Consider the following 15,225-nt stretch of genomic DNA (forward strand, 5'->3'; position numbering starts at 1 on the left):
TATCCATCAACAGATGAATAAAGAAGAGGTGGTGTATATATACCATGGAATATTACTCAGCCATCAAAAAGAATGGAACCTTGCCATCTGCAATGACGTGAATGGAACTAGAGGGTATTACACTAAGCAAAATAAGTCAGTCAGAGAAAGACAAATACCATATGATTTCACTCATATGTGGAATTTAAGAAACAAAACAGATGAACATAGGGGAAGGCAAAGAAAAATAAAATAAGATAAAAACAGAGAGGGAGGCAAACCATAAAAGACTCTTAACTACAGGGAACAAACTGAGGGTTGCTGGAGGGGTGGTGGAAGGGGGGATGGGGTAATTGGGTGAGGGGCATTAAGGAGGGCACTTGCTGTAATGAGCACTGGGTGTTATATGCAACCGATGAATCACTAAATTCTACCCCTGAAACTGATAATACACTATACGTTAACTAAGTTGAATTAAAAAAAAAAAAAAGATATGTTATGGAAGGCTCATGGAAACCACAAGCAAAAACCTACATAGCTAAAAGATTTAATAAAGGGAGCCAAAGTATACCACTACAGAAAGTTATCAATTCAGAAGAAAGACAACAAGAGAGAAAGAAAGGAACAAAGGAACTACAAACAACCAGAAAAAAATTAGTAAGATGGCATTATTAATAACCACCTACAAATATTACTTTAAATATAAATGGGTTAAATTCTCCAATCAAAAGAATAGAGGGTCTATATGCATAAAAGTAAGACACAACTATATGCTACCTACAATACACTCCTTAATACTTAAGGACACACATAGTCTCAATGTGAAAAGATGGAAAAAGATATTTGAACACAAATGGAAACCAAAAAAGAACAGATAGCTAACCTTATTATCACACAAAATTAACTTTAAGTCAAAACTGTAACAAGAAACAAAAATCATTACATAATGATAAAGGGGTCATTTAATCAAGAGGATACAACAACTGTAAATATATATATGCACTCAACATTGGAGTACCTAATACAGAAGACATATATAACAGATATGAAAGATGAAGCAGACAACAATGCAATAACAGTAGGGGACTTTATAATCCCACTTTACAATGGATAGATGATCCAGACAGTAAATTAATTGGGAAACTTGGGACTCAAACTATACTTTAGGCCAAATGGACCTACCAGACATTTACAGAACATACCATCCAACAGCAGCAGCCTATACCTTCTTTTCATAGGCACATGGGACATCCTCAAAAATGGATCATATGTTAGGTCACAAAACAATTCTTACCATATTTTAAAAAGATTGAAATCGTACCAATCTGACGATAATGCTATGAAACTGAAAGTCAATAAAAGGAGGAAACCTGGAAAATTCACAAATGTGTGGAAATTAACACACTCCTGCAGAACAAATGGGTGGTAATAATAATAAAAAAAAATTAACTTGAAACAAATGAAAAAGTAAACATAACAATGAATCATGGAACACTACATCAAAAACTAATGATGTAATGTATGGTGATTAACATAACATAAAGAAAGAAAAAGTAAACATAGTTATATACTACATTTATGGAATGCAGCAAAAGCAGTTGTAACTGGGAGGTTTATAGCAATAAATGCTATATTAAGAAAAAGCTCCCAAATAAACAACCTAACTGTATACCTCAAGGAATTACAAGAAGAACAAAGCCCATGTTAGCAGAAGGAAAGAAATAACAAAGATCAGAGCAGAAATAAATGAAATTGAAACAAATATAACAATAGAAAGGCACAACAAAACTACAAGCTGGTTTCTCTACGAGGTAAACAAAATTGACAAAACTTTAGCAGAATAACCAACAAAAAGAGAAGACTCAAATAAATAAAACTAGAAATGCAAGAGGAAATACTACAACTGATACTACAGAAATATATATGATCATAAAGACTTCCACGAACAATTATATACCAAAAAATTATACTTTAAAAGAAATAAAATTTCCTAGAAGCACATAATCTACCAAGAATGAATCAGAAAAAAAAAAATCTGAATAGATCCATTATGAGTAGAGATTGAATAAGCAATCAAAAACCTCCTAAAACAGAAAACCCCAGGACCAGATGGCTTAACTGGCAAATTCTACCAGAAAGAAAGAAAAATTAATGTCAACCCTTCTCAAACTCTTCCAAAAAACTGAAGAGGAGGGAACACTTCAAATCTCATTCTATAAAGCCAGTATTACCATGATTCCAAAGCCACATAAAGGTACTACAAGAAAACTGTAGACCAATACCCCAATGAATAAACATGCAGTAATTCTCAACAAAATATTAGCAAACTGAATTTAAGAACATGTTAAATGGATTATACACTATGACCAAGAAGGATTTATCCCTGGATGCAAGGATGGATTCAGCATATGAAAATCAGTAAGTATAATACATCACATTAATGGATGAAAGATAAAAGTCACATGATCATATCAATAGATGTAGAAGAAGCATTTCACAAAATACAACATCTTTTCATGATAAAAATGCTCAACAAATTGGTTATAGAAAGCACACACCTCAACATAATAAAGGCCATATACAACAAACCCACAGCTACCATCATACTCAAAAGTGAAAAACAGAAAGCTTTTCTTCTAAGATCAGGAACAAGACAAGGATGCCCACTATAACCAGTCATATTCCACATATTACTAGGAGACCAAAACAGAACAATTAGGCAGGAAAAGGAAATAAAAAGCATCCAAGTCAAAAAAGAAGAAGTAAAATTGTTGTTATTTGCAGATAACATGATTTTTTTATATAGAAAACTGCAAAGATTCATCCCAAAACTGCTGGAACTAGTTAAAAATTCAGTGAGTTTCAGGGTATAAAATCAACACAGAAAACCAGTTACATTTCGCACTAATAATTAAACAACCAAAAACAAAAAAACAAAAACCTATCCCATTAACAATAGCTTAAAAAAAACCAAAATACCAAAAAATAAATTTAGCAAAGACGGGAAAGAGCTATAAAATGAAAACTGTAAGACTTTCTTAAAAGAAATCAAAGAAGAAACAAATGGAAAGACATCCCATATTCATGAACTGAAATAATATCATTAATTGTCCATACTACACAAAGCCATTCAACTTAATCACTATCAAAATCCCAATGGCATTCTTCACAGAAACAGAAAACACAATCTTAAAATTTGTGTGGAAATGCATAAGACCTTGAATAGTCAAAGCAATCCTGAGAAAGAAGAACAAAAACAGAGGAATTATATTTCCTGATTTTGAACTGTATTACAGATCTATAGTAACTAAAACAATATGGTTTGGTATAAAAATAGACACATAGACCAAGAAAATATAACAGAGAGCCCAGAATTAATACCCAACATGTAGAGTCAAATAATACACTATAAGGGAGCCAAGAACACTCAATGGAGAAAGTATAGTCTCTTCAACAAATATTGCTGAGAAAACTGGATAAACACAGCAGAACAATGAAACTGGACTCCTCATTTATAAAACTCAAAAAAATCAACTCAAAATATATCAAAGACTGAAACATAAGACTTGATACCACAAAACGCCCAGAAAAAAACATAGGGAAATAGCTCCTTGACATAGGTCTTGGAAATGGTTTTTTGCATGTGATACCAAAAGCAAAACAACAAAACCAAAAATCAACAAGCTGGACTATATCAAACTTAAAAGCTTCTGGACAGCAAAAGAAACAATCAATAAAATGAAAAGACAATCTACATAATGGCAGGAAATTTTTGCAAACAGCAGAATACACATTATTCTCAAATGCACATGGAACATTCTCAAGGATAATTTGTATGTGAGGCCACAAAATGGGTCTCAATAAATTTAAGAAGATGGATGAAATAATACATCTTTTCCAAAAACAATGGTATGAAGCTAGAAATCAATTACAAAGAAAAAACAAAAACATGTGGAGATTAAACAACACTATCAACAATCAATGGGTCAATGAAATCAAACAGGAAATAAAAAAATATCTTGAGACAAATGAAAATGAAAACACATTTCAAAATCTATGGAACACAAAATAGCAGTTCTAACAGGGAAATTTATAATGATACAGCCCTTACCCACCTAAAGAAACAAGAAAATCTCTAATAAATAATCAACTTTATACCTAAAGAATGAAAAAAAGGAGAAAAAAACAAAGCACAAAGTTAGTAGAGGGAAGGAAATAATAAAGATTAGAGTGTAAATAAATGAAATAGAGACTAAAAAAAAAATAGAGAAGACTGATGAAACTAAGAGCTGATTCTTTGAAAAGATAAAACTGATAACCCTTTAGCCAACTCATCAAGAAAACGAGTGGTTCCAAATAAATAACGTGAGAAAAGAAAGTTATAATTGATACCACAGAAATACAAAGGATCAAAAGAGACTATGAAAAGTTATATGCCAACACATTGGAAAACCTAGAAGAAATGGATAAATTCCTAGAAACATACGAACTTCCATGTCTGAATCATTAAGAATTAGAAAATCTGAATAGATTGGTAATTAAATTGAATCAATAATTAAAAAACAAAACAAAACAAAACAAAAAAACCAAAAACCTCCCAGCAAACAAGTCTAGGACCAGACAGCTTCACAGGTAAATTCTACCAAACATTTAAAGACAAGTTAATAAACTATCCTTCTCAAACTATTCCAAAAAATTTAAGAAGGAATGCTTCTAAATACATTCTATGAGGCCAGCATTACCCTGATACTAACCCAGACAAAAACACTACAAAAAAAAGAAAATTACAGACCAATATCCCTGATGAACATAGATGTAAAAATCCTCAACAAAATATAAGCAAAATGAATTTAAAAAATACATCAAAAGCATTATATACCATGATCAAGTGGGATTTATTCCAGGGATGCAAGGAGAGTTCAATATCCACAAATCAATCAATGTAATTCACCCCACTAACAAAATGAAAGACAAAAACCATACGATCATCTCAACAGATGCAGACAAAACAGCATTTGACAAAATTCAACATAAATTTATGATAAAAACTCTCAACAAAGTGGGTATAGAGGACACATGCCTCAACATAATGAAGGCAATATATGACAAACACACAGCTAATATCATACTGCTCAGTGAAAATCTGAACACTTTTCCTATAAGATGGGGAAGTCTCCTCCATAAATGGTGTTGGGAAAACTGGACTGTTAAATGCAAAAGAATGAAACTGGACTATTTTCTTATACCATATACATAAATAAACTCCAAATGGATTAAAGACCTGATATCATAAAACTCCTAGAAGAAAATACAGTAGTTAACTCTTTGACATTGATCTTAGCAACATTTTTTTAGATATGTCTCCTCAGGCAAGAACATTAAAAGGGGCTACATTAAACTAAAAAGTTTATTGCACAGCAAAAGAAATCATCAAAATGAAAAAGCAACCTATTTGCAAATGATATATCTGATAAGGAATTAACATCCAAAATATATTAAAAAAACTCATACATCCCAATATTAAAAAAAAAAAACAATCCAATTAAAAAATGGGCAGTGGACCTGAATAGACATTTTTCCAAAGAAGACATGGAGATGGCCTACAGACACATAAAACAATACCCAACATCTCTAGTCATCAGGTAAATACAAATCAAAACCTCAATGAGGTATCACCTCACACCTGTCAGGATGGCTATCATCAAATCAACAAATAAATAACAAGTGTTGGTGAGAATGTGGAGAAAAGAGACACACATGGACTGTTGGTGAGAATGCAAACTGGTGCAGCCACTATGGAAAACAGTATGGAGGTTCCTCAAAAAATTAAAAGTAGAAAATACCATACAATCCAGCAATTCCTCTTCTGGGTATTTATCCAAAGAAAATGAAAACACTGGGCGCCTGGGTGGCTCAGATGGTTAAGCGTCTGCCTTCGGCTCAGGTCATGATCTCAGGGTCCTGGGATCGAATTCCGCATCGGGCTCCCTGCTCCTTGGGAGCCTGCTTCTCCCTCTGCCTTTCTCTCTCGCTCTGTCTCTCATGAATAAAAAAAAAAAAAAGAAAATCTTTTAAAAAAAAAGAAAATGAAAACACTAATACAACAAGACACAGGCACTCCTATGTTCACTGCAGCATTATTTACAATAGGCAAGGTATGGCAGCAACCTAGGTCCACTGATGGATAACTGGGTAAAGAAGATGTGGTAAATTTACACAATGGAACATCACTCAGCCATAAAAAGGAATGAAATCTTGCCATTCACAACAATATGAACTGACCTAGAGGGTGTTACGCTACGTGAAATAAGTCAGACAGAGAAAGACAAATGCTGTATGATTTCATTTATATGTAGAATCCAAAGAACGAAACAAATGAACAAACAAAACAGAAACACAGTCATAGAGAAAAAAAAAAAAAAAAAGGCGTTTGCTGGAGTGGGGGAGGGGGGTGGTGGTGGTGACAGACCAAATTGGTGAAGAAGATTAAGAGGTACAATATTCCAGTTATAAAATAAACACAGGAAGTAATGTACAGCATAGGGAATATAGTTAATAATATTGTAAGAACTCTGTATACGACAGACGGTAACGAGATATTGTAGTGACCATTTTGTAATGTATATAAATAGTAAATCACTGTTACACACCTGAACTAGTACAACACTGTATGTCAATTATTCTTCAATAAAAAAATAAATCCTAAAAAATTAAATTAAATTGAAAAAATAAGGTAAAATAATAAAAATTTAAAAGGCAAAAAAAAAAAAAGATAAAATTGAGGACAGTAGTATTTCTGATGGGGAGGTAAAATTTTATCTCTACCATCTTAGAGTCTCCAGCTGGGCCTGAGAATTAAACTGACTAGTTAAAAGACAGATTAACAGGAGAAAAGCATACAAATCCTATAAAATAACTAAGATATATGGCAAACATAAAGGAAAATAGGAATTATTTTAACAAGGTCTCTTTGTACAGAGTACTCAGTCTCAACTCCTGACTTTGGTGATAAGAATGTTTGCTCCCTGCATAGGGAGGGCATCTTTCATTTGGAAGGTCAGAGCACCCTTCTTTGTACCTGCTGTTTTTCCAGTGCCTTTAGCTAAAAATAATCCTTATGCCACAGTGGCATATTCTTAGGTGGCATATTCTGCCACTCTTCAATAGTATTCTAGGTTCTTACATTGTTCTTACATTAGGTGATCCATTCACAGAAATCCGTAACATATATGTGATACATAGGTTCTTTTGCATGTATTTTAATGTATATGAAAAACACATCTTTAAAATATAAAACAGGGGAGCCTGGGTGGCTCAATCGGTTAAGCGGCTGCCTTCGGCTCAGGTCATGATCCTGGGGTCCTGGGATCGAGCCCCGCATTGGGCTCCCTCCTCCGCAGGGAGCCTGCTTCTCCCTCTGCCTCTCTCTCACTCATGAATAAAAAATAAAAATCTTTAAAAATAAAAATATAAAATAATACTATATTACCTCTGAGCCAAACATATAACAAATGTTCAAGAAATATTAACTATATTCAATGTGAGGGGAAAGTTCCTACATAATAGTAGAATTGAATCATGGTCTCTATAAAATAGGACCTATTTTTTAAGGATAAAAAGGAACCTGAGGAAATGGATAAAAATGTTCAGAACTTCTAGGTGATGAGAGGCAGAGGTAACTTTTTCTGGATCTTCATATTTATCTGTACTTTCAAATCTTCTGCATTAAGCATGCTTAAATTACTAAGAGTGACAACAGAACCAAACAGAATAGTCAATAAATACAATGTCTCATGCACATTATGCACTTAAATATCTGTCATAATATAAAGAAAAATATGGCGCCTGGGTGGCTCAGTTGGTTGAGCGACTGCCTTCGGCTCAGGTCATGATCCTGGAGTCCCCGGATCGAGTCCCGCATCGGGCTCCCTGCTCAGCAGGGAGTCTGCTTCTCCCTCTGACCCTCCCCCCTCTCGTGTGCTTTCTCTCTCTCATTCTCTCTCTCAAATAAATAAATAAAATCTTTAAAAATATAGATATAAAGAAAAATAAATATCTCATTTTTTAAATATTATCAAACTACTAAATGGCTTTGCTACACCATTTTATCCCAGCAAAGTCACTCGAAGACCAAGACAGGATATATTCTAAAGGTCCCTTGTGCACCTGTGCATGGCTTATTAATAGTTTAGCTAATTCCTCATTTGGTTAGTTAGCATATCCCAAAGATACTGCAGAAACACAGCAGTCAGACTAAATACCTACTCAATTCTTCATTTAATCTCTCTGGGCCTATGAACTGTAAAAGCCCCAACAGTTCTGCTATAAAGAATAATGGAGATATCATAAAAACAATCTGGAATCTGTAAAGGGCAAGGCAGTTGAGAGCTGCTCATGTCATCCTATACATCTGAGTATCTTGGGGGTATAATCAGGTTTGTAACCCCAGTGACTATCAAAGAGTTTCTGAAACAAAAAAGAGGTTCAATAATGGCTTCTTAAATAGAATTTTTAAATGTACCTTCCTCCTCCCCCACCCAATGGTAGCTCTATCACTTCTGTTTTATAGATTATAAACCTCCAACAACTAAGATGGTTTTTGATAAAAATCAAAACTGTTCTTAAAATTCAGCTCTGGGTAAGCTTTTCTTCTGTCTCATGTGTGTTATATCTTCCTAACAGTACTCTGTGTTTACCCACAAGTAGAAACTGTATTAACTTGTTTTGGGTTCAGCATAATACAATGTTTGGCAAATTAAGCATTTTAATACACAACAGGGATTCTTTATTTCTTGTTCCAAAAGTGAAAGCTCAATAGCTTTCAGGAAGAGTTGGCAGAAATTACCCTAAATACATAAAACTGCTGGTGATACTACCGTAGGCAATTTGATGATAAGCCACTCTTTGTGTTATAAAAGAATGAACATAGCAACATGCTTTGTTCATAATTTCAGCCTGACGTAATCCTAAAGTTGAAGTGTATGATTTGTGACAAATGGACCTGAGTCAAGGACAAGATTTCCTTGATGAATAGGCTTTACTGAGTTAGTCACAGAGGGAGTAAATATACACAATTCAGCAATAGGGCTTATCTTCAGGATTTTTAAGGGCAGGCTTCCCATGACCACTCACATTCCAACCCAGTCCATGCTTTCCATAGCTGAACCATGGCATAAGTATCAGGCATTTTCTAAACTGCTGATAAACTGATGGCGTTGCTTGGTTGAAGGTAATTTTAAAGGTTAAAGGTTATAGGCCAAGTTTATTTTTCAACAGATATTACACTTCGTTTTTCTTCAACACCGTTTACACAAGAGTAGCCCTTCATATTTTTTTCTTCTCCAACACACATGCCACATGACACTTAAATGCACAAATACATGCCAGGCTATAGAATAAGTAAGTGCATTCACAGTAACACCATCTCCTCCTCCCCATGCTCAAGGAAACAAGTCGAAAAACTATTATAAAATTAAGTGTAAGTCTACCCTCATTTGTATTGTAAAAGTAAACTAATGACAAACTTAATCCAATTCCTAGATGTAACAAATTACCTGCTAAATATCTCATGACCATTCACTACTCTGAATTATAGGGGGATGATGTCACACGGGGAAAGTTAATTACACATGGGGGGGGAGGGAATGCTAGTGGTACACAGTTCAAGAGAATTTATGTGAAAAATCTTATCAAGGACTCTTACAATGAATTTGAATAAAGCCAGATGCTAATCAGTGGCTCACTTTTACCACTAGAATAAAATAATTAATGTACTGCTCTGCTGATTCCTTAATATTAAAAGCCCTTTAACAGAAAACTTGCTGTATTCCATGTTCATATGGGAACCTACAATTCTAAGAACATGTTTCCAGAACTTTTTTTGGTGGGAGTTGGGAGGAACCACTCAAAACAGACAGTAATTCTTTCTACCACATGTACTTTATCAAAACTTACTACTAATTCCTCTGTCAATTTCAAAGGGTTTGGGAAGACTCGAGTGGATCTGAGGGAACTGCAGAATCAGGCTAATCTAGAGACCCTCCAATGTTAAATCTTTCAGAATCAGATCCTTAGCACAAAGCCAGACAAACGCAAGGTGCAAACAGACTCAGTGGACTAAACACCTCACCCTTCGTTAGACACCAAGAAGACTGATGTTTCCAAGTGGTAGAGTTATTACTTGGGTTGTGAACAAATACCTCCCCATTAACAGTTCCTTAGAACACTATTCTAGAAACTTCCAGTTTTACCAAAGAATTTCCATTAAAACTGGTTATTTTTTGTTAAAAATAATAAAATCAGTATTGTCAAAGAAGTGTTGGTTGATACAAAGGGAAATTAAGAATGCCTTCTCTAGTTTGTTTTATATCCTAGTTGAAGGCATGAAAACACAGCTATAATATATTTGTGGTTTATTTAGAGAAACATGCTGGCAAATTAGCAGTGTTACTTATTTGGAAATACTGATGTAATAGTAATTTTAAAAAACAAAAACTACTTCAAGAATTCAAGTCAAATTTTCATTCTGTATAAAATTTCAATTAACACAAACAATTTGGGCTAGACTATTAAAACAGCCAAGCAGTAGGGAGACATTTAATGAATAAACTTCCCTGTTAACACTTTGCCTAAGTAGACTTTTTCAGAGATACTGTGTTCTGGCTACATGAGGCTGGCTTTGTTTCCTTCAATAAATGAGAGAAGGGAAAAAGGGGCAGGGAATGTGACAATCACACTTAATACACACCAGGCTGCCATCTGCCACTTTTCGTCCTTTGCTGGCTCATTGATTATTCATGAATTCACTACCTGAAAAGTGCTATATTTATCTTTACAGCCACAAAGCTGTCAATTCAGTTTCAAGCAAGCCTGTCTTTGTTTTCAGTGAAATGCAGTTTGCACAGAAAAAGGCCTCGTGTATATGACACCGCCCTGTGCTATAATACAAATATTAAAAAAAAAACAAACACCGATATAAGTGAGTTTCCATGTTGGTCCCAGCCTGAGCCTTATTATTGTTTTTTTTTAAGACTGTCACATCAAAAGAAAAATGAAGCAGTCTCAACTTTTAGAGCCTCTGGCCTCTACAGATTTCCACAAAGGCCCTGAATCCTGCTCCCTGTATTTTGTTATCAATGGCCTTACTGTTTCCTTTTCTTTTAATCTTTTATACATGCTTGTTTCTGGCAAATTTACTCTGCTATTAACTTACCTGCTTAAAGCTACCTGAGTTCCAAGCACTGCTTCGCTGGGATGCATTACATTAGCTCTAGCTCAAAATCTGTCCTAGAGTTTCCTTTTCCCAGACAGTCATCTCCATGAAAGATTTCACAGGTCATTCAAATTTCAACTTGTTTGCCAGCATCTAAAGAAGACATATTTTTAAAAAGTTATAAAAAGAGACACTCAGCTTTTATCACACCCAGACAAGAAGATAGGGAAAACAAGCTTGCCTAAAGACATTTTAAATGCTTCCTTGATGGCTGTAAGCTTAAAACTATCACCACAAATCCATCATATTTTTCTGGAGGGAGAAAGATCAGAGGAAGAAGATAAATTAAAAATATACTTGCATCCTAAAAATTCCTTGACTAGCCTGAAGAATTAAAAAGCAAAGTGAAATCTACACTCCAAAATTACTGTCATTTAAAAGTTTGATAATAAATAATGCCAAAAATGTAAATTCAATTTAACTTTCCCTAGGTGTGCTCAACAATAATTTTGACATGAAAGTTCAAAACAGGGGTGCCTGGGTGGCTCAGTCAGTTAAGTGTCTGTCTTTGACTCAGGTCATGATCCCAGTGTCCTGGGATCGATCCCCATGTCACACTTTCTGCTCAGCAGAAAGCCTGCTTCTCCCTCTCTCTCTGCCTGCCGCTCCCCCTTCTTGTGCTCTCTCTCTCTCTTTCTCTGTCAAATAAATAAATAAAAATATTTTTTAAAAAAAGAAAGTTCAAAACATGTGATAAAGGTTAAGAGTTAGTGACTGAGGGAAAAGACATAATCTGAAGTAAAAATAGCACTTCATAAATAGTTCCAACACGTGATGCATTCTTCCATGTTTTATTTCAATTTATCTTGTGAGGATCCCCAAACTTAAAAATTTCTTTGTAATTCAAGAATGTTGTGATTAAGACCTATACCTCCATTAACAGAAAAATGAAGCAGAAAGAGCACTTATACTTCAGAACTCCACCATGATGTACGACTAGTCATCAAATTCCTAAAGTTATTAAAGCATGAGATCAATGTTTACACCTAAGAAAACAAAAGAAAAAAAAAAAGATTCAAATACAGGTTGAATGTTTTCATGATTTAAAAAAAAAATTTAATTGCAGAGACTTATCCATGTCAGTGTATAATTGTTTAATAGGATTATCTGTTCCCAGAAGTTCCTAGCTTATTTGTTCTTGACCCAATGCATCACCCTTTGTTCAGTCATCCAGAATAAAAACCTGGGCCTCTTCTAGCACCCTGTTTTCATTAGTCAGGACTAGGTACAGCTGCATATAGCCATCTACAACAAGAACAAAAACAGATATAGGGGCGCCTGGGTGGCTCAGTTATTAAGCGTCTGCCTTCAACTCAGGTCATGATCCCGGGGTCCTGGGATCAAGCCCCGCATCAGGCTCCCTGCTCCGCGGGAAGCCTGCTTCTCCCTCCCCCACTTCCCCTACTTGTGTTCCCTCTCTCGCTGTGTCTCTCTCTGTCAAATAAATAAAATTAAAAAAAAAAAAAAGCAATATGCCTAATAAAGAGTTCAAAGGAATGGTCATATGGACACTCACTGGACTTCAGAGAAGAGTGGGTGAACTCTGAGAATTCAACAAAGAGAATACCTAAAAAAGAGCCAGTCAGAACTAAAGAATACAATAACGAAAATGAAAAATACACTAGAGGGAATCAACAGCAGCTTAAAGGATGAAGAAGAATGGATAAGCGATCTGGAAGGCAGGGTTCACCTCTGTGACAACATCAAGAATAGTAACATTCATTATTTATTGGGGTCCCAGAAGGAGAAGTGAGAGAGAAGAGGCAGAAAATTTATTTGAAGAAATAGTATCTGACAACTTTCCTAATCTAGGGAAGGAAAGAGACATCCAGGTCCAGGAAGTAGAGAGAGACTCAAATAAGAAGAGCCCAAGGAGGTCAACACCAAAACACATAATAGTTAAAATGACAAAAATTAAAGATAAAGAGAGAATCTAAACACCAGCCAGAGAAAAGAAAATACATACAAGGGAAACCTCGTAAGACTATCAGGCAAATTTTCAGAAGAAACACTGCAGTCCAGAAGAAAGTAGCACAATATATTCAAAACATTGAAAGGAAAAAAAAAACTTCAGCCAAAAAATGCTACCTGCCACAGATATCATTCACAACTGAAGAAGAAATAAAAGACTTTCCCAAATAAACAAAAGTTAAAAGTGAATTCATCATCACTACACAGCCCTAACAAGAGATGTTAAAGGGAATTCTTTAAGTGGAAAGAAAAGTCCATAACTATAAATAAGAAAATTATGAAAGGAAGAAATTCCAGTGGTAAAAGAAAATACATAGTAAAAGTACCAACCATTTGCAAAATTAGTATTAAGGTTAAATCAAAAAAGTAAAATCAATTATATCTACAAATATTAGTAAAGGGATACACAAAATTAAAAAGTATAAAATATTACATCATATACATAAAACATGGAGAGGAGAGTAAAAATATAGGGCTTCTAGAATGTATTCAAACGTAAGCAACCATCAACTTAATATAGACTGCTCTATGCACGAGATGTTATATATGACCTTCATGGTAACCTCAAACCAAAAACCTATACTAGAGACAAAAAATAAAGAGAAACAAATCCAAGCATTAACACTAAAGAAATCCATCAAACACAGGGAAGAGAGCAAGAGACGAAGAAAGGAACAGAGAAGAACTACAAGACCAACCAGAAAACAATTAAAATGGAAATAAGTAAAAACCTATCAATAATTACTTTAAATCTAAATGGACCATACACTCTAATCAAAATACATGGGGTAACTGAATGGGTAAAAAAAACAAGATCCATTTATAAGCTTCCTGCCTACAAGAGACTCACTTCAGACCTAAAGGCATATACAAATTAAAAGTGAAGGGATGGATATTCCATGCAAATAGAACAACAAAATGCTAGGATAGCAATACTCACATCAAACAAAATAAACTTTAAAACAAAGACTGCAACAAGAGACAAAAAAAGTTCATAACATAACGATAAAGGAATCAATTCAATAAGAGGTATTACAACTGTAACTATCTCTGCACCCAACATAGGAGCACCTAAATATATAATCCATGTGTTAACAGATAAAAAGGAAGAAACTGGCAGTAATCCGGTAACAGGAAGGGATGTTAACACCCCACTTACATCAGGGATAGATCATTCAGATAGTAACACATTAAGGAAACAGTGGCTTTGAATGATTTATTAAACCAGTTGGGGTTAACAGATAATAAAGAATATCCCATCCAGAAATAGCAGAATACACAGTCTTTAAGGTAAACATGGAACATGTTAGGCCATAAACCAAATCTCAATTAATTCAAGATGACTGAAATCATATCAAGCATCTTTTCCAACCACAATAGTATTTAGCTAAAAATCAATTACTAGGAAAAAGCTGGAAGAAACACAAACACATGTGGGCTAAATAAAATGTTACTAAACAGCCAATGGGTTCACAAAGAAATAGAGGAAATCAAAAAATACCTGGAGTCAAATGAAAATGGAAACATTATAGTTCAAAATCTTTGAGATGCAGCAAAAGCAGTTCTAAGAGGGAAGTTTACAGCAATATAGGCCTACCTCAAGAAACAATAAGAATCTCAAATAAACAATCTAACCTCACACCTAAAGAACTAAAAAAGAAAAAACAAAGCCCAAAGCTAGTAGAGGGAAGAAAATAATAAAGATCGGAGTAGAAACTAATGAAACAGAGACTTAAAAAACAACAGAAAAGATCAATGAGACTAAAAGCTAGTTCTCTGGAAAAGATAAACAAAATTGATAACCATTTAGCCAGACTCAGCAAGTAAAAAGAGAGGACTCAATAAATAAAATCAGAAATAAAAGAGGAGAAATTACAACTGACACCAGAGAAATACAAAGGATTATAAGAGATTACTATGAAAAATTATATGCCAATAAATTGGACAACCTGGAAGAAATGAATCAATTCCTAGAAACATAAAATCTTCCAAGACAGAATCAG

General features: G+C 34.4%; 1 protein-coding gene across 1 annotated transcript in view; it reads right to left on the reverse strand.

Moving 5' to 3' along the window:
• LOC123835732 (cytochrome c oxidase assembly factor 1 homolog) overlaps positions 1–15,225 on the reverse strand; it is a 103,089-nt gene that overhangs the window by 27,217 nt on the left and 60,647 nt on the right. The window contains 2 exon segments of the mRNA XM_045864940.3: positions 5,823–6,018; positions 11,192–11,344. The gene's annotated coding sequence lies outside the window, so the exon portion shown is untranslated.

This window comes from Mirounga angustirostris, unplaced genomic scaffold (genome assembly GCF_029215605.1).
Source record: "Mirounga angustirostris isolate CCGP_5_RB_7025 unplaced genomic scaffold, mMirAng1.0.hap1 SCAF_12, whole genome shotgun sequence".
NCBI classification, from domain to species: Eukaryota; Metazoa; Chordata; class Mammalia; order Carnivora; family Phocidae; genus Mirounga; species Mirounga angustirostris.